The 23,873-nt window shown below is 44.8% G+C and overlaps 1 protein-coding gene across 4 annotated transcripts in view; it reads right to left on the bottom strand.

Annotated features, from left to right (window-relative positions):
• NUP93 (nucleoporin 93) overlaps nt 1-23,873 on the bottom strand; it is a 70,175-nt gene that overhangs the window by 35,595 nt on the left and 10,707 nt on the right. The window contains exon 1 of one of the 4 annotated variants that reach the window (XM_090149710.1): nt 64-1,870. The exons of the other annotated variants lie outside the window; for them this stretch is intronic. The gene's annotated coding sequence lies outside the window, so the exon portion shown is untranslated. Of the gene's footprint in view, nt 1-63; nt 1,871-23,873 lie in introns of those variants that run through there. 4 annotated transcript variants of the gene reach the window in all.

Raw genomic sequence — 23,873 nt, 5'->3', positions numbered from 1 at the left:
TTGTATACATTTTGAAACGCACCCGCTCCTACCTGCAGATCTCAGTGCCCAGCAGCTACAAACCTGTCAGTGCCGGCTGCCCGCGCTCACACTGCTGTCTCTCTGCATTAATGCTCAAGTTTTTCGCATCTTTAAAATAAAAGAAAACCTGTCGGGGCTGAGACCAGGAGTCCTGCACTGCCATGGGAGCGCGGCTGCTCCCCGCGGCTCAGCGCTGCAGCGCATCTCTGCTTCCTCCAGTGGTGCTCGATTCAAACGCTGGGGAGCACCAGCCTGAAACCAGTAACTGCTGGGAGTAACAGTCATAGGTTACAGAAGGATATTTTATTGTTAGCGGGCTGTACCATGTAGCAGTCGGGAGGGGGTGAGGCAGACACAAGGCGATTTTTTTCCCCGAGCCACCGCAATTACTCTGATGTGAATTTTTGATGACTTCCGACATATTGCATGGTTAATCATCGCCTCGGCTGTCACGTTGGGTTAACGTGCAGAATGCATTTGCTGCATTGTGATGCAGCAGCACGGCCACAGCTCGTGGCACCGGGTGTGAAGCTATTCCCTGTGCTGAGCTGCATGAATTTGCACATACCGTGAGGGGCTGAGATAAACGGCGGTTTGATTTCGTAGGGCGTAAGAAAGCTTCTGCCATTTTAGACCTGCAGCAGTCGAGCAACTTGTAGAGGCTGAGCATTCTGCTGCATATTAATTGGTGCCGGTGCTGTTTGCAGAGAGCTGTGACTCCCTTTGTTCTGCTGCATTCGGTTATTCAGTGGTTAAAAGCTGTAGGTGCTATTTACCTTAAACGTTGATCTTTTTGGTAGCTTTGCCCATGGCACCGAATTGCGAGCACACACCTCAGGCATTGCCACGCTGCCCTCTGACTGATACATGCTCAGCCCAACTGCAACCTCCTTCAACATGATATAGAAAGCACGCTCATGGTAGATCATCGCACGCGAAGAGTAAAAACGCGCTGCTTAAAAATAAAGAGGGTTTCTTTGCCAAGCACCACTTCTTCCCATGCGCTTTAAGCATCAAACGAAAAGCATAAGGTTATGCAAAATGCTAACGTGTGCTTTCCATTGTCACCAATAGAAAAACAATACTGCGAGCAACCGAGCAATTACAAGCGGGGATGTAAAACAGCAGAGATGAAGCCATGCTAAGAGCCAGTCACCCGATGATTAAAGTCAGGCCAGTGTATTCCAGCAGTCAGGTGATGGTGCCATCATTACAGTGCAGAAAGCCAGAGAAAAATCGAGAAACGGACCACCCCCATCTTAAAGAAAAAAATTACAAGCACCAAAGACATCAGGAATGCATTTGCTAATGCGCACAACATACTGCCATGAGGAAGGGTTGCACAGAACGCTCTGAGGGTGCTCAGCCCCTGTTACCTCCATGGTGCCAGCCCTGAGAAAGCACACACACACACACACACACACACACACCCCAATGTCCTGCCTGGGGATGGCTGTGTTGGTGCCTGGTGAAGCACAGTGAGCGCCCTGCTGCACACACTGTGCCCAACCAATCCATTACTTCCATTTCTGTTTTAATTCCAACACCACCACGGGGGTACAGGATGCACACAAAGCACCAGTAAAAATGGTGCAGAATATTTCATACAGAGAAAAGCCAGGCTCTGAACTCACACTGCGCCTTCTGGTTTGGGAGCATTTCCACTTCTCAATAGCAGGCTTTTAGGAGGTGCTCTGTGAGTGAGGTTTACCCACCCCAAGGCACTGTGTAAGGTGCCTGGTGGTGCCAACACAGCATGTTGGGGCTTTGGAAGCAGCAGACCTGACCCCCAGGGCTGCTGCAAGGAGTGAGCTCTCCCTACTTTGACCCAATAAGCACTGGATAGAATACCTGAATCTTCATACCAGGAGGCTCCAGAATGGAAAACAAAAACAAAACAAAAAAAACAGGTCCAAACCCACCAAAGTTCTTAAAGGAAAACCACTGATTACTACCCGCTGTGCTCCAGAATGCAAGAGAAATCCATCCTGGGGGAGGACAGGCATTTGTGCAGGAGCCATCTGAGTCGGGCACTCCTCCAGCACTGCAAGCATCCACGCTGGCACTGCCCCTTCTGCCCCACGCAGCGCTCCAGCTTTGGGCAGCTTGCCACTCACATACCTCCCACTGCAAAATGCTCCAACAGCACACAGCCACCAGAACAGTCGATGCACAGAGCTCTTGCTCTCTAGCCAAACTTTCAAACAGGTAGAGGGCATTACCTGGAGAGACAGCCTGCTCTAAGGACAGCCTGCAGCCCTGCTCAGGGCTTTCCGAAGCACTATGGGTCTGGAGCTGTCAACAACTGCTTTAAAGATACTATTTTACAAAGAGGTTCTCTGTTTTTTTCCAGCCATGTAATGTACGGCAAGAGCTACTCCCAGCTGCAGAACTACGCATTACAGATCAGCGCAGTTTACATTTTTGTTTTACACTTTGCATTTTCAGCTCAGTGTTGCAGGGAAAGCTTTCCTATGTGGCTCAGCACACACTGCTTTCCCTTACCTGGCTGTTTCTTAAATTAACAGCTTTGAGAAACAAGAACAGAAATTATTCACCCAAATGGCAGTTAGCATGACGGATAGGAAGCAGTAAGCATGACTGATAGGGAGCAGTAAGCACACTGAGATGTGCAACTGCCCCTGTTTCAGTGCCACCAATGCAGCAGAGCGCTCGGCCTGCACACACGTCCATCACATCTGCACTCAGATATCACTTTGGGAAGAAAAGAGAGAAAACTACTGCTGAGGGTTAGTAGGCCATAAAGGTTTTACTTCTGAGTAGGAAGTGTAATATCCCAAAGACAAAGGTGAAGCAAGGATCACACATCAGCCATGTGAATTGCTTTAATGCTTTTAGTTGTGATGCTTGCACCAGAATTGCCTGGACAACCCACATCTCTAACTATGAGGTTTTATATAGCAGCACTTCACAGCGTAAGTAGAACAACCATAAGAGATACGTTGGATTTAGCAATTTCTGTTGTTCTCAAAACCAAACTCAAAAGCAAGAGGTGCCCCAAGGGGCAAGCAGAGCCTTCAGTCCCTGCCAGCATGCAGGTGCCCTGTGCCAAGAGCGCTGCCCCTCTGGGTGCCCAGCTAAGCAGCTCCTTCCCTCCTTGCTGCCACTGCCCCTCTGGGGTGAAGGAGAATCCTCCACCATCACTGCAGAACAAAAGATCACAGAATACCCTGAGTTAGAAGGGACCCACAAGGGTCAGAGTTTAATCCATGCTATCACTCCTACCTTAAAGCCAAAAAAAAAAAAACCCAAAAACAAAAACAAATCCTAAAACAGCCAGCATACAGTCTCTGAAATGTCTTTTCTCTTTCTTTTCACCCAGGCAGGGGTGAGAAGACGAATACAAAGGCACTATTTGGGCTGATCTTGCATCATCTCCTTCCTGAAGCCCTGCAGCTGTGACGCCCACTGCCACTGACCAGCCTTAGCCAGCAAACACTAACAGAGGCATTGCTGGCAGCGAGTTAAGCAGCAGCAGGCAGCTTCTCCCCAAAAGCCTTTTTATTTGCTGCTTCATCTGATGCTGCAGTAGCAGCAAATAGTGCACTGTCATAGCAGGGCCAGCGGGTGCCTTGCAGCACCCCTCCCTCTCTGCAGGAGGCTGCTGGGGCTGCCTGGCACTGAGGGTCCCTGGGCAGGAGGCACCAGTGCTGCTGGATCTGCGCTCATCCTCTCCTCCAGAGGGAGGCAGAAAGGAGACAGAGGCGTAGGAGTCCAACTTAGGTAGTTGGGAGTGAAGGAAACCCAGGCAAACCCCTCCCTTCATGGCAACGTTGCTGTACTGCCATTCAAACAGCACAAGTCAGCTGGGCTGAACACACTGTAATGATACTGGCCCTCGTGTAGGAAGTTTGGGCTTTGTGGCAAAGGGCCAGCTTGCATGGACTGGAAGTGCAAGTTATCCAAAGCCGAGGCCAAAATGAGAACTGGGAAGCAATCAGCCTCCAGCAATACCCAGAGCCCTCAGAGAGAGCCTTCCTCCTGCAGGGGAAAGTCCCCAGATTCCACCAGACCACAGTGAAGGCCTTATCACAGAAGCCTTATCATTATACGCAGCCCAAAGGAAATGCAAGTTCCAGCACAGCTTTCTGGGGCTCAACATACCCCAAACAAAGCAATTCAGAGTTGCCAGGCACAGGGAAGGGCAGCAGAGGGGGGGACTACCACATAACCTGCAGCACCATTCCGCCATCCACACCGCACGTCCCAGAGAGCAGTCAGTTATCACAAGGAATAGAGGACCTGCTCTCCATTCAGCAGTCTGACCATCACCGAGCCACCTTACGGCCACATTTATCCGAGAGGCAGAGCAGGAACCAGCTTTAATTAGAGCCTTTTTAACAAAGAACTGAGGGTATTACCCACGCTCTCCATCAAGTGCTAATTGAGATGGAAGCATTTAAACAAAGCACAACAAGTGTCCATTTACCCACAGCTATTGTTAAATATCTACTTGGAGATTATTCCCAAAGTTATAATGTGCCATGAATATTCAAACCGTTTTCCTTCTTCAGCATTAAAAAGAATAATCACCTTAAAAAAAAAAAAAACAACAACAACTGGAAGCCAAACAGCTATTTTGCAGTAGAATTGGAGGAATGTTTTCAACATGTCAGTGCTAATGTACAAGGGAAAGGAGAGATGGCTCCAGCTTCTGGAGCAGGGAGCTCTGCCTGGAAAGTGTCTCACACAGCATTAGTGCAGGCTGCAAGTCTGTAATTACACAGGGAATGTGGTCACTTTTGATTCAGGATGTTAACTTCTTTTTCCTGTGCAAGCCCTGAATGTCAGTGCCTTCCCATAGATGACTGCAAGCCACTACCTTAGCATCACAGCAGGGAAAACTTGCATCCCCACGGCCTACTCAGCCACACGGTCACCGATACTCACACTTTCATTTCTATGCTCATCTTTCCAGCTACTGCATTTCTTACAGCCTTTCCTTCCGAAGCTGAATTCCCACATTCTTGCACCCTCCCACAGGGATGAGTTAACCTAACACTGGCCAGAGGCCCAACCCATACGAACAGCTGTCAAACACCAAGTCCATGGAATCACAGAGCCCATCTTTCACCTCCTCCGACCGATGCCTCCGCGATGCCCGTAACCCACAGGGAGAGCTGATTTAAGAGCACCCTTTGACACAGCCCAGCAATGAATTATTAACTCAGTTAATAAAGCTGCAGAGCAATCACGAGCCTTCTCCCATGATGAAACCAGAACACAATTATCAGTGCTCTGCTCCTCACAGAATGCCTCTGAAATCTCCCTCACACAAAGCCTGGAAGGCACCACGCACACATCCACGCTCATACATGGGAACAGAAACAATTCTGTGCTTTACATTTGTTTCTTCAGAGCTATGTTATCAATTGTGAATGGCCTAAGAGAGCTCTGTCTCTCCCTGTGCTGTAGCAATTATACGTTCCAGTATCACAGCAAAAGGTGCCAGGAGGGAAAAGATAGCACAGAGGGTTTAGCAGGTGGTCTAACACACAGGGTGTGCGTGGATGTTTGCTTCGGATGGGATGCCACGCAGTTCACACATAGCACAGAAGCAGGGAGAAGACAGCATTTGAGGTTTTCAGTAGCAAGGGAGCTAAATTTGTACTCCTTTAATCACAGCTGCCAGCTCTGAAGACAGCAGCACTGGAACTACTGCCCTGCAAGGGCAGTGAAACAGCCACGTGCACAAGGCTGAAACCAACCAGAGCAGCACACGCCTGCTTTGTCTCACTAGCTGTGCTTTTCTCATAGCACAAGCACAACTGCTATCAGTACTGGCATCTCAGTGGGCTTAATTAGAAGTCAGGACGATTCTATTCAGGCCTTTCTGCAGCACTCATTGCATTAATATCCAAGTGCCTTCCAGTCCTGCAGTACACGACATGACTAACGTCTGTCACATGTTGTTTGTTCTCTCTTTCCTGGGGGAGTAGAAATGGCATTCACAGGGGTGATGGAACAGCTAACACCTGGGAAAGGAGATCCCCAGCCCTGGCTCAGCCCCCCCATAACGAGCACGTGCTGGCCAGGCCCGCTTGGTTCACGTTTCAAGATTATCATCATTACCATAATGATTAAGCTGTACACGTTAAGAGGTAGCTTAGCACCAGCTCTTCTCCTATGTAACATTTCTATGCACGATTGACAGAATTGAAAAACAACTGAAAACCTGGCCTTGGCACTGCAAATCAAGCAGTCTGGAAGGTTTATCACTTGCAGGACACATTCATTCCTTCGCCCAGTCCTTGTCTTATCAGCTCAGCATACAGAACACTGAGGATACATCTTCCTGCAGAAGAACTAAGGGTCCATCTCTACAGTTTAACAGAAGTGGAAGATGAAGGGATGAACAGCTTAACTTGCTGTTACAACTCCTCCAAAACATGCCACACATCTTACAGCTAAGGAGGTTCAATCTGGAATTTTACAACTAGGAGACAGCAGCTACTGATAATATTCCTTCTGCACTTACCTTGCCCCACCATCCTCCATTTGTACATCTCTTCCTTTTTCATGTTAGAAATAGGCAACAGCAGGAAAAAAGTCACTCCCTGTTATACCTCTACCATCACTTCCTCTCCATATGTCCACCCAAACCCTACAAAACTGAAGGTAATAAAAATCCACTGAAAACTGAGTTACAAACTCTCTGGAAGAGAAGGCAAGGACTCAGGATGAACGAGGGGAATACATACTGCTTTCATTCAGCACAATGTGCGCGGCCATACAAACAGGGATTAGTCTTTCACAAAAAAAAGGAACAAGGTTTTTAAGAGTACAGATCAGGAGGCTCTCAGGAAGGACAGACGCTGACGCAGAAAACCATTAGAAGGACAAAGTGACTTTCAGATGGAGGTCACTGGATCAAAGGTGAACTAGGTCAGCATAGCCGCAAGGAAAGCATTTAAAAACTGACAACTGGTTTATGCAAAAGCCTTGTTAAGCTTCCCCCAGCTCCTGTATAGCAGAAAGGAGCACAGAGCTTCTCTTCTGTACGAGCTCCCCATGAACAGCCAGAGCTTCAACGTGTGTCCAGAGAGCAAAGTGCTACTCACTGCAGGAGCAGAAGCCTGAGAACTGCATTGCCCCATCTGCTGATAATGGACAAATTATTTCTTTCAGTTGAGACTTGCTACCTTAGTGTGCTCATTGATTTGCTGCTGAGCACACAGTCAAACCTGGATATCCACCTGGTATCTATAAACAAGCATAAAGATCACACTGCAGGTTTCAAGTGGATTAGTTCGTTAATGCATTTTCATGTAAAACTTCACATAACTTACTCATGAAAAACAGACCCACTAAATATCATGTATCCTTTCCTCCAACAGCTCAGAAAAGGCTCTGACCATCACTAAAGGTCTTGCCACACCATGGGTTCCAAGGCGTGCCTTATGAGAACCCTTACTGCAAAAGGACTTTGCAGAAAAAGCTCAAAGAAGACAGACAAGGTCCCAGGACAAAACCCACTAATGCAAAGCAGGAAATGCAAGGCATTCAGCAAGCAGGAGCTACACCCAGCAGTGTAGCAGCTTTAACTCTGGTCATCAAGCACACCTTGAGCATTTCCCACCCACCTTCAAAGGGAATGGTAAGTCCATCACCGGACCACGCTGCAAACAGGACCACCCCAAACCCAAGAAGTCTGAGATTGGTGTCCCAGCGCTCCCTGAGCTCCGGCAGCTTGGAGTTGTGCCCATCCCATCTGGGCACAGCCTTTCCCTACCCCCACTTGACCTCCCCTGACCCATCTCTGGTGCCATTCCCTCAGGCCCCATTGCTGTCCCCAGAAGGCTGAGCTCAGCACTGCCCCTCAGGAGGAGAGCTGCAAGAAGGGCACACTAGGAGGCAGAGAAAAGAATACTTGATTTCATTTCTAAAGGAACATTTACTAATATTTGCTCCAAACAAGATCTTCCAGCTGCTCAAGCTCAATGCTACCCAAAACACCAGTTCCCTGGGGTCTTCCATTAGCAGCAAGGGCCTTTCTTCTGTGCCCACGTTCTTTCTACAGTTTCTCTCAGCTATCCAATTTGAGCTCCTTAGGTGTTAAGCATTCGAGGAATGCCATCCAACCCTGCCTCTTGCAGGCCTACAGGGACACCTATTAATTCACACTCCTGAAGAGAGAGTTCATCATCTCCTGCAATTGCCAGTACCTAAAAAAGTGGAACAGGGCAATTTAAATTGGCATTGCAATTATTAAAAGTCTATAAATAGTCACTGCCACAGTGTGAATTAAATCGCTATATACTGACGTCCTCTCTTTTCTACCTTTTAATACTAAATACTGATTAAATCAGGTAAGCAGGGACCATGCCATGCGAGTCAATGGGAAGGGAACACAAGTGCTTTGGAATTGGGTTGTATGTCACACAAAGTCAAGCTGCGAATCCAGAGTAGTTTATCACATTCTCTCCTTCACATTCAGTAGGAAAAACAGTAATGAGACTTGCTTCCATAGTACTCAGCTTGTCTCCAAACACAGCTTATTGAAGAGCCACAGTAATGGGTGAGAAACACACAGGAAAAGAAAATACTGAAGTCATTTTTCCAGCATCTGCGTGGCTTGCATAAAGCCGGCTGAGCAGTAGGGTGCTGCCCTGCACAGCACTGCCACATTTAGCAGAAAGAGGAAAACGGGGAAGAAACAGAATCCGAAATCTTCCATGGCAGAAAGACTAGTTTAACACAGGTACCAGCCTAAGTTTCACCTGGGTAACAGCACCACTCACACTGGAACACGTGTCGGATGGAGCAACTCTACCAGCTCCCAGAAGGAGCTACTCGTTTGCCCATATCATACTCATTTACTTGTTAGATTCTACCTTTTCAAAGCAATAACCCTGATTCAGAGGAGCTTGTTATTTAATGGAAAGCTGAAGTGACAGGAAGGGGACTGCAGTGAGTCTTGGCTACAAGTCTGAGCAAGAAAGATTAAATAACACTCAGGCCAGTAGCCAGGGTGCAAACTCTTGGCTCCTCACCCCTTGGGAAGCATACCCTGCACATTTGGTTGAGCAGAAAGCTGTCAGCCTCCCTTAATTTCCAGAGCATATTTCTAGCCTGGTTTAACTACTGCTGATCATATAGGTTGGTACAGACAGCAAGACCGCCTTACAGAACCAGAGCAATGGTGTTTCCCAAAAGCATGTCCTCACCACCCACAGCCAGAGACATGCAGCGAGCAAAGTGAGCTTAAGCCTGTTCTACAGGAGTTTGTGCTTCTGTAAAAGGGAGACTGAGAAAGCAGAGCGGCTTGAGATGTCACCTGAAGGAATACTTGTTCAGAGAGCAATTAGAAAAGAAGGGCGTGGGGGGTAACTGCTGGCTGATTGCAATGGAAATTCATTAACAATTAGTTGTTTTCCCATTTCTACCTATCATATCAAAAAAAGTCACTGCAATCCACAAAGCTGCTTTGCACAAAGTCTGCTCCTGTACAACAGCAACAGGCCTTCCATACCTACAGTCCTAATCACTGCAGCCCTTCCTGCAAGCTAGAGAACTGCCCCATCAGTAGTACAGCCCTGAGACAAGCCAAAGGGACCAAGTGGATGGAACACATCCCAGCAATCAGTATGGGTGAGCACAGACCATCCACAGTGCTGCAGGGGATACAGAGCCACATCCCACATCTGAGAAGAACCACAAGATAACAGTGATGTTCTTGTGGGCAATGCTAACCTGTAACAGAAGGCTTTCCTCTAGAAAAAGAAAAAAAACAATGGCTAATTTTAAACCAATAAATTAAGATGATCCCAGGACTGAGGCACCTCTCCTACAACGACGGGCTGAAGAAGCTGGGCTTGCTCAGCCTGGAAAAGAGAAAGCTGCAGGGAGACCTCATTACAGCCTTCCAATATTTCATGGGAGTTTACAAACCTGATGGAAATCACCTGGGTAGACAGCAACAGAGGACAAGGGGGAACGGTTTTAAACTACAAGAAAGGGAGATTTAGATTAGATGTCGAGGGAAATTTTTCACTGAGAGGGTGGTGAGGTGCTGGAACAGCGGCCCAGAGAGGCTGTGGATGCCCCGTCCATCCCTGGAGGTGTTCAAGGCCAGGTTGGATGGGCCCCGGGGCAGCCTGGGCTGGTACCTGATCTAGCAGTTGGCAACCCTGCCTGCTGGAGTGGGGTTGGAACCTGGTGATCATAGAGGACCCTTCCAGCGCAAGCCATGCTACGATTAACAAATCGATGAGAATGCTCCGCATCTCCAAACCTCTGTCAACAGCTCAGCAACACCGGGCATCTTCAAAAAGAAAAGTTGAGAAGTTTTGAGGTTTGTGCCTTCGAAACATCAGGACTCCTGCCTCCATCCCTGTCTTCTCAGTGCCTCCATCTTCTGAGATTCATTGTAGTGTGTAAAGGTTAACAAGTACAGAAACAAACAAGGAAACTCAAGACTTGCCTTTACATTTTTTTTTTTTTTTAAATCCAAACCACATTAGTACTTTCGGATAGCCAAATTATATTATAAAATGCAGGATTTCAACATTCTGGCACCAAGTCAACATTTTAATGGATGTTCAAACACTAACTAAGGAAATGGTTGTGCATTAAGCCCACCAATAAGTCAACAATCAATATGCCAGAATTACAGTAAAAATACAATGCACTCTTTGTAACTGCTTCTGGCCTCATCCTTCTTTGTCAAGCTGAGCTCCAAATAAAAAAAATAAGGACTCCTGAAGAAGAAATAAAGCACACTTTTCACCACTACCAAATATTTTTCTATTTATTATATAATATTATATACTATTATATATATATTATTTATATATATATATATATATATATATATATATATATATTATATTATATTATATAAATATTATATAATATTATATAATATTTAAGTCCAGACCTAATTGATCCTGTGGATTGTACAGAATTTTTTTCGTTTATTTACTCAAGAGGGTAAAAAAAAAGTCAGGAATAAGAAGTACAGAATTCCAGAAACAAAGTTAATCAAGAAATCAATAGGTATGAGCAGCAAAATAAAGCAACCTCAAACAGCTACGCCCCAAGCAACTGCTTCCAACTTTATCTCCAAAAAGCATCTAAATCAAAACAAAACAAAGAATTGCATCAAAGCATACTAACATTTGGGGCTTAATCCAATTCATAGATTTTAATTGCCTGCGCAGCATCAGTCCTGTATGTCCTCCCTCAACATATTTTATCAGCTTGATCATATGAAGCCAAAGGCAAGCTCTGCAGAGTACAAGATTTGAACACCCTCTGGAAAGCACTGAGCATCAGGCAGAATTGCTCTGCAATGGAACAAACGCTCTAAATTGAGTTAGCTCTGGCTTCCTACTCTGAGCCATGGTCGTAATGCTGAACCACTGCTCTATTTCTGAACTGCAGAAAGAACATTGGTTTCTGGGGAGCTGCCTACACCCAAAGAAAGGTTTGGGGTGAGTGTTTCTCAGGGAGGAACGGTAGCAGCCATTGATCCTCCACTGTGAAATCCATGAAAACAGGAGGACAAAAATTAAATTGATTATTTTCATTTCCACAGCCTAGCGAGCTCAGTACTGAAGTGGAACTTCATCGTGGAATGGCTAAGCCAGCATAATAGCTTAGGTAAACAAGGCAGCTGAATTCTCCATTTTCTTCCCAGAGCCTGCAAACACAGAGGGAAACAGAGAGTGATTGTTTCAGAAATCCTCCCACAGATACTCTACATCTATTTGCTCAAACTATCTTGTGTCCCTGGGGTTCCTACCAGAAACAAGAAAGCAAGGCTGCGGATCAAGAAAGACGTTTTGCTGATGCTTGGAAGCCTGCACCTGGAGGTTATGCTCTGCACCTTGAGGTTAAGCTCAGCACAAGGAGCCAGTGCAGCCAGCCCAGCCAAAGACCAGGGACACACAGAGGGGCCCAAGAGTGTGTGATCCCAGCTCAGCATCAGGTTTTGCTGCTCCATCTCATGCACCCTGTGAACACGTGCAACCTAAATCACCCATCTCAAGTGAGAGGATTCTATAAAATACTGCTGCATAAAGTGATTGTTATTGGGTATCAGGCAATGGCTGTATTGACTCCAGTGTCCCAGTCTATGACTCTCATCAACTGCCAGTTTAATTGAAGGGTTTTGCACGGCCACAGTTTCAGCTCAGAGAACGAATGGCAGCCTTAGCACAATTTCAGCTTGGAGAAGCAGGAGATGTCCAGCTCAGACTGGAGACAGCCCCTGCAAATGTTGCTGAAATAAAAGAAGGGGGTTCAGCATGGCTGCTGTAGCACGGCTTCAATTCCCTGCATCAGGTGGGGAAAGGAGCTCTGCTGGCAGTCACTGGAGCACAGGAGCACCAAGGGCTCTGCTTCTTAAGCAGCGCTGAGCCAGAGAACTGCTGCTGAATACCCTCACCCTTCCCATGGTCTGGCATCAGAGGGAAGGCAGCATCCAGTTAAATGCTGCTCAGTAGTGAGCAGGAGCACAGCCAGGACAGAGGTCTGAGGAAACAGTAGAAAGGAAAACATCCATGCAAGTTTTTGTTACAGACTCCGCCAACCTTGTGAGAGCCAACGGCAAATGCAGACTCTTTACTTCCCAGGTGGGGAAACTGATGCATAGGAAAGCATTTTTTAAACTCAATGTCAAGCATGAAATTAGCAACAACAAAAGAAGTAGATCTAGCTTTCCTGAGTCCCCATGCTAAAACAGCTGCTGCAGAAGGCTGTTTTAAGTAAATATACCTGCTGAGGGGTGCCAATCAGACAGGAATCCAGAAATTCAAGGGTCATTATTTGAATCAGTGCAATAAGACACCACAGATTTTTAAAATGACTTTCCTGCTCCAAAATACTCTTGGAACGTATTTCTTGCTTTCAAAGTTGGTAACTCTTATTCCCTTCGTTTTTCTGTCCTGAGGAATGTCTGCAAACAAACCAAAGAGCTTCCCCCATTTCCTGCTTGTCCAGAGCACATCTGACAGCAGTTTGTGTTTGTTGTGCTGCTTTCAAAGCGTAAATGGATAAGTCTGAAGTGCTGAAAACCTACATCCTTGGCTCCTCATGACAGCCTTGTTCTAAATTCCCCAAACAAAAATGTACCTCCAGATCACTCTTCATTTTTATAGCTATTTTAGAACCTCCGGCTTCAGAAGTTAAACATTTGGGCTCTAATTAATGTCTACTATAAAACAACGTACACTACCCTTTTGTCATTAGATGATTCCAAAGTATGGAGAGCACAGCAGTTGCTTAGATCTGAATACAAATAAAGAAGTCAAAGCATTACGACAAAAGAGTTTTGATTTTCCACATGCAATAGAATCTCTTAATTACTCCAGCTTGATATAGAAAAAACAGGGACAGCCATTAATATAAGTTACGGTTTGAGATTTCAAGGCAACATTTTTTCTTTAAATAGTCACAATGTGTGCTTCCCTGCCCACCGCCCTGCTTTCCAAATATAACATTCAATAAGAGATGCTGTAAATGGAGGTAGAAGCCATGCAGACGTGTGTAGTTAATGCCCTGCCTGTCCACTGCTGCAATTCAACCCACCAAACTGCAGCTCTGCTGGATATTTCAATCCTGTACCTCTCAAAGGTACATTCAATGCCAACGTACAGAATCCACTCCTATTTCAACCTTCATTTCTTTGAGCATCTATATCCTGGGCCTGCCAATACAGTTGTGCTCCAAACCAGATGTATATCAAAAAGCACTGCTTTCGTGCAGATGTTTTGAAGAACAGTGCTGCATTTCAATTATTTTTACTGACAACATACCTAGAAAACAAGAATAGTAGCCCAAAGCAATTGGCTGCAAAACTGTCAGTTTGAGTAAGCAAAATTTAGACTGTGAAGCCATCCCTGTTGACAAAAGCTAAATCAATCAGTACTCAGTATTATTATCATTGTATTTATTACTTAGATCAGTGCTACTTCCACAAGTAAGCTTGTAGTGCCACCAGCCTTGCATGAAGCCACATTACTGTGTGACCACATGGAGGTCTCAGCAGAAGAGGCTGCCACTACTGATGCTGATATGGTGCCATCTGACTGCTGTAGAAGCTGTAAACTAAGTTTAACTATTCAATACTTCACAGCAAGGCCAAAGATCTGGTGCTATAAATGTTGTAAAGGGTTGTTCTGAGACAGAAAAATAGGAGTGGAATAGATAAATAAGCTTGGGAGTTGATCGTAAACTCGGAGGAGCTTACCTTGCCTGCTCAAGAACAAAAGGCTCCATGAATTCACACAGTTAGCAGAACTCAGCTTCTCGAGGAAGTGCAATAACTACATAATCAGCTTATAAAAACAAACTGCAACACTTGCTGAAAAATAAATCGTGACAGAAACAAAAAGCGCTTTTCTTTAGTCACACGTGACAGCGATTCAATTTCACCGTCTACTGCATGCATTTTCTATAAGGCAGACAGGTACACGATCCTTGCCGTGATGGTTTTCAATTTATCACTTTGGGAACTTCGGTTGGAATAAAAGATGGAATCAAGCAATCAATTACCTTTGACACTGGTGACAGGGCCTCGGTGACATGAAAGCACGGCCTGCTTGGCCACCAACACTCTTCAGCAGCACATACAACCAGATTACAACCCTCCTGCCACATACAGTCCTCTGCCTGTTCAGCTTGCTTAAAGTCAGAATACAAGAGTGCCAGGAACACCCACTTCCATTATAAAAGGCGGTTATTCTTCTGCTTCAGCATCTGACTAATTTCCAAGTTTCCAAGGCAAGGTTCATAGAAAGAATCAGAAAAACGCTGTTCCAAGAAGCCTGCAAACCAAGATACATGTAGCCCTGGATCAAGCAAAGAACACTGTCTGCACAGTATGTGAATGTAAGAGACACGGAGAGACAAAAAGCTCAGTAAGATGCCATCACCATTCGCACATCCCAGCAGTGAGGTACACTGCTTCCTGGGGTGCTAAGAGGAGGCCTGCATGACATCCATGGTTTAGAAACACCACCAAGCTGCAAGACGAACCTCCTCTGGATCCACTTGGGTATTTCCAACACACTCCTAGTGAACCTCTAAATTCTGCTTCCCACCTTCCCCTCAGAATAGGTGGTTTCAAGCAGCACTCATTGCCAGGATGCACTGCCAATACAAAATATATTGACTGGAAATTAGGACTTCATCTCAGAAAGAAACCGTTGGAGGCATTTCTCAAGAGGCAAGGAATGCAGAAGGGTTTGAGAAAGAAAGGATGTGAGCAACGATATAACAACGTAACCAGCAGAAGATGAATCTATTGAGACAAACCACTAAACCCTGCCCTTTAAGGCAGACTGCAGTTTCAATCCCCTGATGCCAGTTTTACTGCTGGAAAGAGATCTGTTACAGCACTCTGCTGCAAAAGGCTGTTATTCCTACACAAAGTGAAGCTGTTGTTATTTATAGCAGGGATCACTTCTGACTGAAAGCAGGATCCTTTTCTTCCCAGTGATGCTCTGCAAAAGGCCACTTCTGCCAGCTCTGGGACTTAGCCAGAGAACGTAGACAATAACTGAGGGTAACTCCTTCCCAGTTTCCCCAGCTCCAGCAGCAGGAAGCCACAGGCAGTATTTTTACTGAGGACTTATTTCCATAATTCACTAAACTATAAGTTCATTAAAAAACAAAAGCTCCCATGAAGGCACAAATTCTTTCCTCGGAACAAAAAAGCACGTGGATATTAGGAAAGGTAGCAAAGAAAGAATCTTCCAGGGGTACAAAACCACAGACAAGCAGCAGAAGATTTAGCACAGCACATTAACTAATTACTGAGTACTTCATCCTACCGGCAAATATGACGACAAGTATTAACCTCAGATCAAACTGCAAAACAGAAATGAGAGAAGTGATATTGATTCACAGTATCTGTTGAGCAATCAAGCCTCTTACCATTAGACATGAACTGCAAATTTTCAGGATAAGCCATCTTTAACCTTGGAAAAATTAAATCAAGCTAGACAGGAACTGAGAAATACAGCAGGGCAAGCTCTATGAAAAGGAGCATGAAGCCCAAAAGCTCTCCCAAGGAGCTCAGGATGAGGATGCTCCCTTTCAGCCAGGACGGTAGCAGGTCCTGTGACTACTGCATGAGCACTAATTTCAGTTTCATTAAGGCCTTCATGTATTTGTATCTGCTTAACTGACAGTAAACTGATTTAAACACACCATTTTCTGTTACCAGCCTCAGGGCAGCGGAGGATAGAAAGAATCAATGTTTCATCATAGATACTATATGGTAACCATAGCAGGCAAAATCAATTACTGCTGAAAGGATCTGCAGATAAACAAGCAGGCTCCCACTCATCTGTCTGAAATGCCTTTTCCCCATTCCCTCCCCCACTTCTTAAGCTCCTTCTCTCATGTATCAGAATTTGGCCTGAAGAATCCTGCCAACTTGCAGACACAGAGAAGAGGGTTTGTCACGATACTGAGTGCTGTCCTCATCTGCACACTTACCTGCAATCAGAAGCAAACCCCTCACAAAGTGCAGCTTCAGCCACTGCCACCAAATGTGGCTATGCTCAGTTTGATGACTGGGAAGCTAAACAATACTGCAGCTTTAGCAAGAGCAGGGCAAGCTAGACAGCCAGTGTCAAAAGAAATGGCAGAACAGACCTGAAGAACCAGCACAGGTACCCTGCCATACGGTGTGACTGGCACAGTTTGGGGATGGATGACATCAGAAAGGACCACGTAAGAGAAGCTGTATCAGAAATCTGAAATAGAGACTCTAGAAAGGGTAGATCCAGAACTCCAACTCTGAACAACGAGGAAAGGATGTCAGCTGAAAGTTAAGTGATGCCAAGCTCAAAACCAGTATGAGGAAATAAATTTTAACACAGTCTGTAATTGAACTGTGGAACTCAGTGCCACAGGAAGACAGCAAGGCCAAAAACATAATGGGATTAAAAAACTGACTCAGTATGTGTATGGATGTTGACAATATTTAGGACTGTGCTAAATAATAAAATCGTGGAAAGAATTATACCTCAGTGCTTCTGGGATCCAACCAGGATCTAACCCTTAGACAACAGAGAAGCCAGTAAAGGAACCAGATAATCCCATGAACATCAGCCAGTGCGTCTCCTCTGGCCTACCCTGTGCTGCTCATGAGGAGATGGAAACAACTGAGACCTCACATCAAGTATTAACTGGTGCTTTAAAGGGACAGCCCAGAGACCTGCACCGCTCTCAAAAAAAGCTGGCAACGTGCTAATTTAATCTTCATTAAGTTATTGTGAGAGTAAGTCCTTCCAAGCTTCTCCAGCCATTTTTACCAAGCGACAATTAAGCATGTTGTTCCAATTAAGTTAAAAAGAAAATCTGTTAGCTGAGAATCAAAATGCTATCCTTCCTGGTGGGAGCACCTTGCATACTTACTAAGACTTAAATAATGGAATGGTGAAGACAGTTTCCAGCTCACCTCCCTAAGCCTCCTTTGGCCGTTTCCCTGTGCACAGAAAACCAACACAACAGACATTTCACAACTGCTTTTTGTTTAAATCTTAAACAATTTAAATCTTAACAATTGAGCACAGCGGCAGTGAATAACTCTCCTGCAACCAAAGTATTGTCAAAACACAGAAGTGAGCAAAGCGTGGGCAGGAGGTAACAAATGGATCCCAAATGGGAAAGCAAAGGGGATAAATACAAACGGACTGAGAAAGACATGAGAATGAAGGGAAGAGGTGAGAAATAAAGATAGGGAAGAAAACAGAAAGGAGACAGTGAGAACAGAAGTGCCAAAAATCTAAATGAGTGAATGGATGTTTCCCCAGTTCCAACTCTAAAGGCTGCAGCTTTCCTTCAGGAGCATCTCTTGGCAAGAATCAGAACTCCTTTCGACTTCAGAAAGAAAAGTTAGAAGGCATCACACACACCACTCAAACATCTGCAAGCTGAACAATTTTCAGGCTGCTGTTTTGTATGTGGAAGCTTACACACACGAGCAGGTTGATACCTAGAAAGCAGTAACAGTTTGATGAACAGGCTCGCTGGATAAAGCGTCCGTGGTTTTCAGCTGTTTGTGACCTCAGGAGTTTAGTGAGCTGCTGTGGCCTGCTCATACTACAAACTTTTCTTGGCTTTCTTCAGCTCTCAGCACTACAAGGAATCAGTTAAGAAAAGTATTTAAGGTAATGTTGAAGAAACAAAAGATATCAAACAAACCATGCAGTTCAGGAGGAAAAAAAAACAAACAAAAACACCTCTTTTTGTATAGGCCAGCTCCAAACCACCGCCCCAGATCACAGAAGTTTGCTGAAGATGAGAATTTTTTTGATTGCAGTTAAAGAAAATTCCTTTACCTTTCCAGAAGGAAAGAGCCACACCTGGCTTAAAGGCAAATCTTCATTTTTCTGACCCACACCTCTGCAATTACAGCTGAAATCCATTAACTTGCTGCAACACCAGGACTGAAAGCTGCGAGAAGTCCCAGTGCTGAGACAAAGCTCTGTCAACTTACTGTCGATCTTCACTTTTTTTCTTAAAGATAACAAAGCTGAATCAGGCACGTTTCTGCTTATAACCAGCTGCTCTGTGAGCAGACCTGCAGTGCTGTGCTGGAATTCATTTCAGAGCCATAACTAAGGTACTGGGAATCCTCTCCTGCGAAGTCTATGTGTGGATTTCAAAATTGATGGGAATATCAATACTTTACAACAGAAAATGGAGTGGTGCTTTGCAAAAGCTACAACTCTTTAGCCTCACTCACTGCTCTATCACGTGATAAATGGAGACGGATGGACAGGCTGATGGAATTCATCTCTCAGCACTGTGTCTTCACTACTTTGTACCACTACAGAGACTACTCTATGAAATATTTCCAGTGCCATGAGAACACTAATTCCAGTAGCTACTTTGCACATGCTGAGCACATGCTGTCTAGGTGAGCATCAATACAAGAGCTCAGCGTTCACAAAATGACATGAAGAGCTACACTGCCAGGAGTTCTGTCCTCCTGGTAAGGTGCAACACTGAACCTAAAAATCATTACTGATCCCACAGTACAACCTGTAGTAGTAACATTAGTCCATGAGTGCTTCTTGGGAAATTCCCACTCAGACCATCAGTTCCACCTGCAAGGATCCTGCAGGACTGAGAAGCAGAGGTGCCCACAGCTCAGCACATGAGAAGCTGCACAGCTCGAGTGGGAGCCGTGATCTCCAAAGTACCTCTGTAGCAAGAGGTTTATTTGCCCTTCCACAGAAGTACAGCTTTGCACTCAATTAGGGATTGGAACAATTTTGCTGCATAGCTCTGCTCTCTGATGAATATCAATGTAGGAAGGAAAAAACAAGGGGAGGGGGGATGAAGCCAAGTGTTATGACTCAAAATCCAGTCTCCATTTTAAGATGTTTACGACGGATACTTCAAAGGTGTTTATTAAAAGTCAACAGTCGTACTTATTTGATACATGCAAAGAATGTATCTGAGTAAGCAGACAGGAAATATAAGATGTGCTAGAACGGAGCAGAATTTAAATAGATCAATAAACATAGCCACTAGAACAAGAGGCCTCAATTCCTCCAGCTTGTGACCTTGTATTAGTATAACATTTGGAAATTCCCCTCTCATGCTCTCTCACTCTCTTCTTACCCAACACAGAAAGAGGAAGAGACAGGCCACATCTTTCCTCTCCCCATTTCTAACCCCTAGGATTCACGATCAGAATCACATTGAACTGGAAGATCCCTTCATAAAGACTCCAGTTGGCACACAACCAGGCAAACAACAAAATGCAAATAGTTCAGTATCACTGTCTACCAAGTGAGGGTGATCTGGATAACTAACAAAATACTAGAGAGAAGTGCCATAAAGTATCCTACCTCAACTGTGCTGTGGTCTTCCTCACATGCACTTTAAGGTTAATAAAGCCAGGGTAATTTAAAACTGCAATACTGATTTGTGCTATTAAACCAGTAATGAGAAGCAGAGAAAATTGCTGCTTAGATGTAAACTAAGCACACGTAGGAAAAAACGATATACAAAAAAACTCCCACAAAACCAAAAATCCTAAACACGTACCAACATCTGGGGCTTTTCCTCCCTTTTATACAATATTATTTACTCACCTTTCAGTGGTAGAGGAGCTGTCTATTGTGTGTTATTTCACCAGCCAGCTGCAAACCAGAGAACCCTGTACCTGCACTCTTTGATGCCATCGACTGGACACACCTCAGCATCTCTTGGAGCACTCTCCCATCAGCTGGGAGGATCAGGGCCAACCTGCCCATCTGGAGCAGCCCTGGGGTCAAGGAGGTGGCAAATGAGCCACCCAACCCTCAGCAGCCCCGCAAAGACTGCCTGCTGCAAAAGGCTCTGCACATCTCAGCACTCTGCAGACCCACGGGCAGGCTGTCTTCCTTCAGAGCTTCACATATAACTGTTACACGTTGCAGAAGATTCCTCATCTCACTCTGATGGGTTCAACATTTCTCCTTTCTTTGCGGTCATTTATATTTCTTAGATCCAGCTCCCTCAGCATAGTGCTCCATTTGCTGTATGTCAAAACACTCATTCATTCCACACCACTGCTTTCTTCAATTGTGTTTAAACTGTCTGTGGACACATTTAATTACCAGGATATTTATATTCATGATTTACATGCCTAAATGCAGACATTAGGGTCTAATTCTGGATGAGATCGACAAGAAATACCCAAAGGCAGTGGGCCTCGATCCTAGCCTGCACTTCTAATGGGAAGGAAAAAATATGTGACTTCCAAGAATCTGCATGGAGAACTGCTTTGGGAGCATAAGATTTCTAAAGCTTTTGAGGAATCCACAATTACGACCACAGATAAATTCTTCATTAGGACTACAGTAACGCACAAAAAAAAAGAAAAAAGAAATCAGCAGCTCACAACTGACCCTAAGACAAACAAACAAGGTAGAAGATTATCCACTTGTGCTCAGTGTCCTGGCTCCAAAGTGGTTAAAAGGCCCCCACAGCTGTGCTGGCATCATTGATTAGCGCGAACAAGGAAGCGACAGAAAAATAAAGCCACCTTAATTTCAAGCTCCATTAGAACTGAAGGACTTGGGGGGCAGAAATCAATGTTTGGCAAATGGGAAAGGACAGAATCTGTAAAAGGAAAATGCATTTTCAAGCTAAGCTAATGCAAACAATGGAGGGTGAACAGCACTTGAGGTTGCCCCTTTAAGGTTGTGTCAGCATTTCCATTTATAATCTCTGATTTTAGTTACACTCTGGTAGATTACCACAGGCTTTGGTATGATTCTAGTGAATACCACAAAACGTATCACAAATGACAATATAAAGTAGCAGTCCAGGCTGGGTGGTTGGATAACGCACCCTTTCAGTACCTGATGTCAGAGTTCAGTACTTTCAAAAGAACAGCATGCACACACACAGCCAGAACACACAGAGCTGAGGTGGGCATCTCAGGACCACATCCTACCTCAGGAACAACATCAGAACAAAGAGTCAGAGCTGCTCATGGTACAAAGCCTGCTTACAGCAGACAGCAAAATGCAAAGAAATCCCAGATAATTTCAGTCTGCCTCAGAGGCTGCCTGGAAGGATTTGTGTTTAACCTCCTGCCTTCATTTAGACAAAAACTCTTCTTTCTGTACCTGGACCTCTAAAGAGCTACTCAGACAATAAACATCCATGCCCAGAAAACAGAAAGAAACCCTGGTATGCAGTCCTTAATTTCCGTTGTGTCTAGCTCAGAAGCTGCAGGTGAAACTGCTATACAGAGGGGAAACAGCCTCACTGAAGGCCAACATTTCCCTTGAGCTTTCTAAGCAGGTAAAACAACATAAGCAAGGAGAGCTGTGTCTATCTCTGCAGCTCCTAGAAATGGATCCCAGAAAGCTTGACCAAGCCTTAATTGAGCGATATTGTTTCTTAAAATTGCCACCATGACTTTGGGCTTATGACATTTTAAAACACATACAAGATGAGAAATCTATCACCAAACCTCCGCTACATACAGAGCGCACAGCACAATGCAAACTGGAATCTCCCAAAATGCCTTAGCAGATATGTATCAGGTCCTGATCCTGCAGCTAACCCTACCACGTACCCTAAGCACGTTCACAAGAGCAGTACTCAAACTCTGACATCCATAGATGGAATAAATGCACAAGCCACTTCTTAGGCATTACAATTGTGCAGCCTTTCCATGTACTGGTAATGATTCCTCCTCTTGCTGCCATTCCCAGGGCCAGAGGTCTGCTACAACAGCTCTCACTGCAAGAGGACATCACAGTTCACCTCTACAGAACTGAGAGCATCAGCATCACATTTATGTACACACACCTCAACTTCGCAGAGATCAGCTTGCATCATCCACACTTGAACAGAAACAAAAAAAGGAGAAACGTGCATATATCTGTTAAGTATTCCTCTGTTAAGTACTGCATCAGGACCACCAAGAATCACTTGACCAGCATTCTCAACTAAGAAGAGATTTTGTCAAACGAGGGCTTACCAACAATTAAAATTTCAAAAATCTGGGTCTTAATAAACTCGAGGCAACAAAATGGATTTGCTATGAGAAACGTTTGCTGTTTTGCATATGGTTTAAAAACAGTCTTTGAAAGGAGAAAGGAAAAATACAAATCCCTCTAATTCAGTGGCACACAGAATCTCTTTCATAATCTTCCTGGCCTACTGCTCTAGTGGGAGACATTTCCTGGACTCACAACCCCTTTATGTACGAGCAATTTACATTTTACAACTGATAAATAATTCAGATAATTAATTGAGCTGCAATTTGGTGCATTTCTTTCTAGTCAGCACTATGGAGTACGGTTTAAAAGAGGTTCTGTACAGGAAGTCTCTCTTTTCTATTAATCCAACCTGAGGCATCTATTAAGGTGAATTCCTAGATTCTCTTAATGCCTTCTGGATGCCTCACAACATCAGTGTCGAGGAACATCATGCCCTATTACACTCCTCTCTGATGTTTATGCTGTATCTAACTCTCTCGAGAAGCAAGGTATTTCCTGGAATTCTCCCTCTGCAGTGCTGATATTCCAGCAAATCTCTCTATGCTGCCCACATACAGGCTGCTAGAATAGATGGCAGTATGAGAAGGAACAGAGTCAGTAAGTAAATACTTTCAGCAAGAACGATGGAGAAGCTCAAGCAGACTGTCAGGGAAAGCAGCAAGTCCTTCTTTTGCAGCTATTACCACGGATGCAATTACCATGACGTGGGAGAGCATGGCAGGAAGTCCAAAGAGCATTTTCATGCTCTAAGAGCTTCCATAGAATTTCAGTCACTAACAACGTAAAATTCATACAATAAACATTTAAAATTTGTAACCCTTGCTCAAGTGCAGTTACCAGCACAGCCTACACACGAGAGCTGTGCCTCTGGCACCAGCGCCACATTCACCTCCTGGGACATCACCTGCCCCTGCAGCTTGGCACTGATAGACTGTATGAGCACAGCACTGCAGCTTTACAGGAAGGAAAAGTGCACTTGCAGCTTCAGGTTTTACCTGAAAAAAAAAAAAAAAAAATAGAAGTTTCAGCCTCAGAATGAATCGATGCTGTGAAGTATTTATGAAGGGATAACACTAACTGCACAAATTTAAGCTTGAGGGATGCTACACATCCAACAGCAGCTTAAGTGCTGGGGTCTACAGGTGATATAAACAAGTTTCAGACAGGATTTAAAGCTGAAGGATCTTGCTGCAAACCATACCAGCCTGCGAGTATGCTAGCACTGAGCATCAAGAATACATAAAATGCAAGAAAGAAAAAGCAGCTCAATCTATGATACAGGTAAGCTGTAAGCAAAGCTTATTTTTGTTGATTAAAAAAACAGAAGTGGTAGAGTAGTGCTGGCTGCAGGCTTGA

The sequence above is a fragment of the Phasianus colchicus genome, chromosome 13, assembly GCF_987193195.1.
Source record: "Phasianus colchicus chromosome 13, bPhaCol1.hap1.1, whole genome shotgun sequence".
NCBI classification, from domain to species: domain Eukaryota; kingdom Metazoa; phylum Chordata; class Aves; order Galliformes; family Phasianidae; genus Phasianus; species Phasianus colchicus.
Note: the sequence above shows the minus strand (reverse complement) of the source record. Positions and strands in the feature narration are given on the sequence as shown.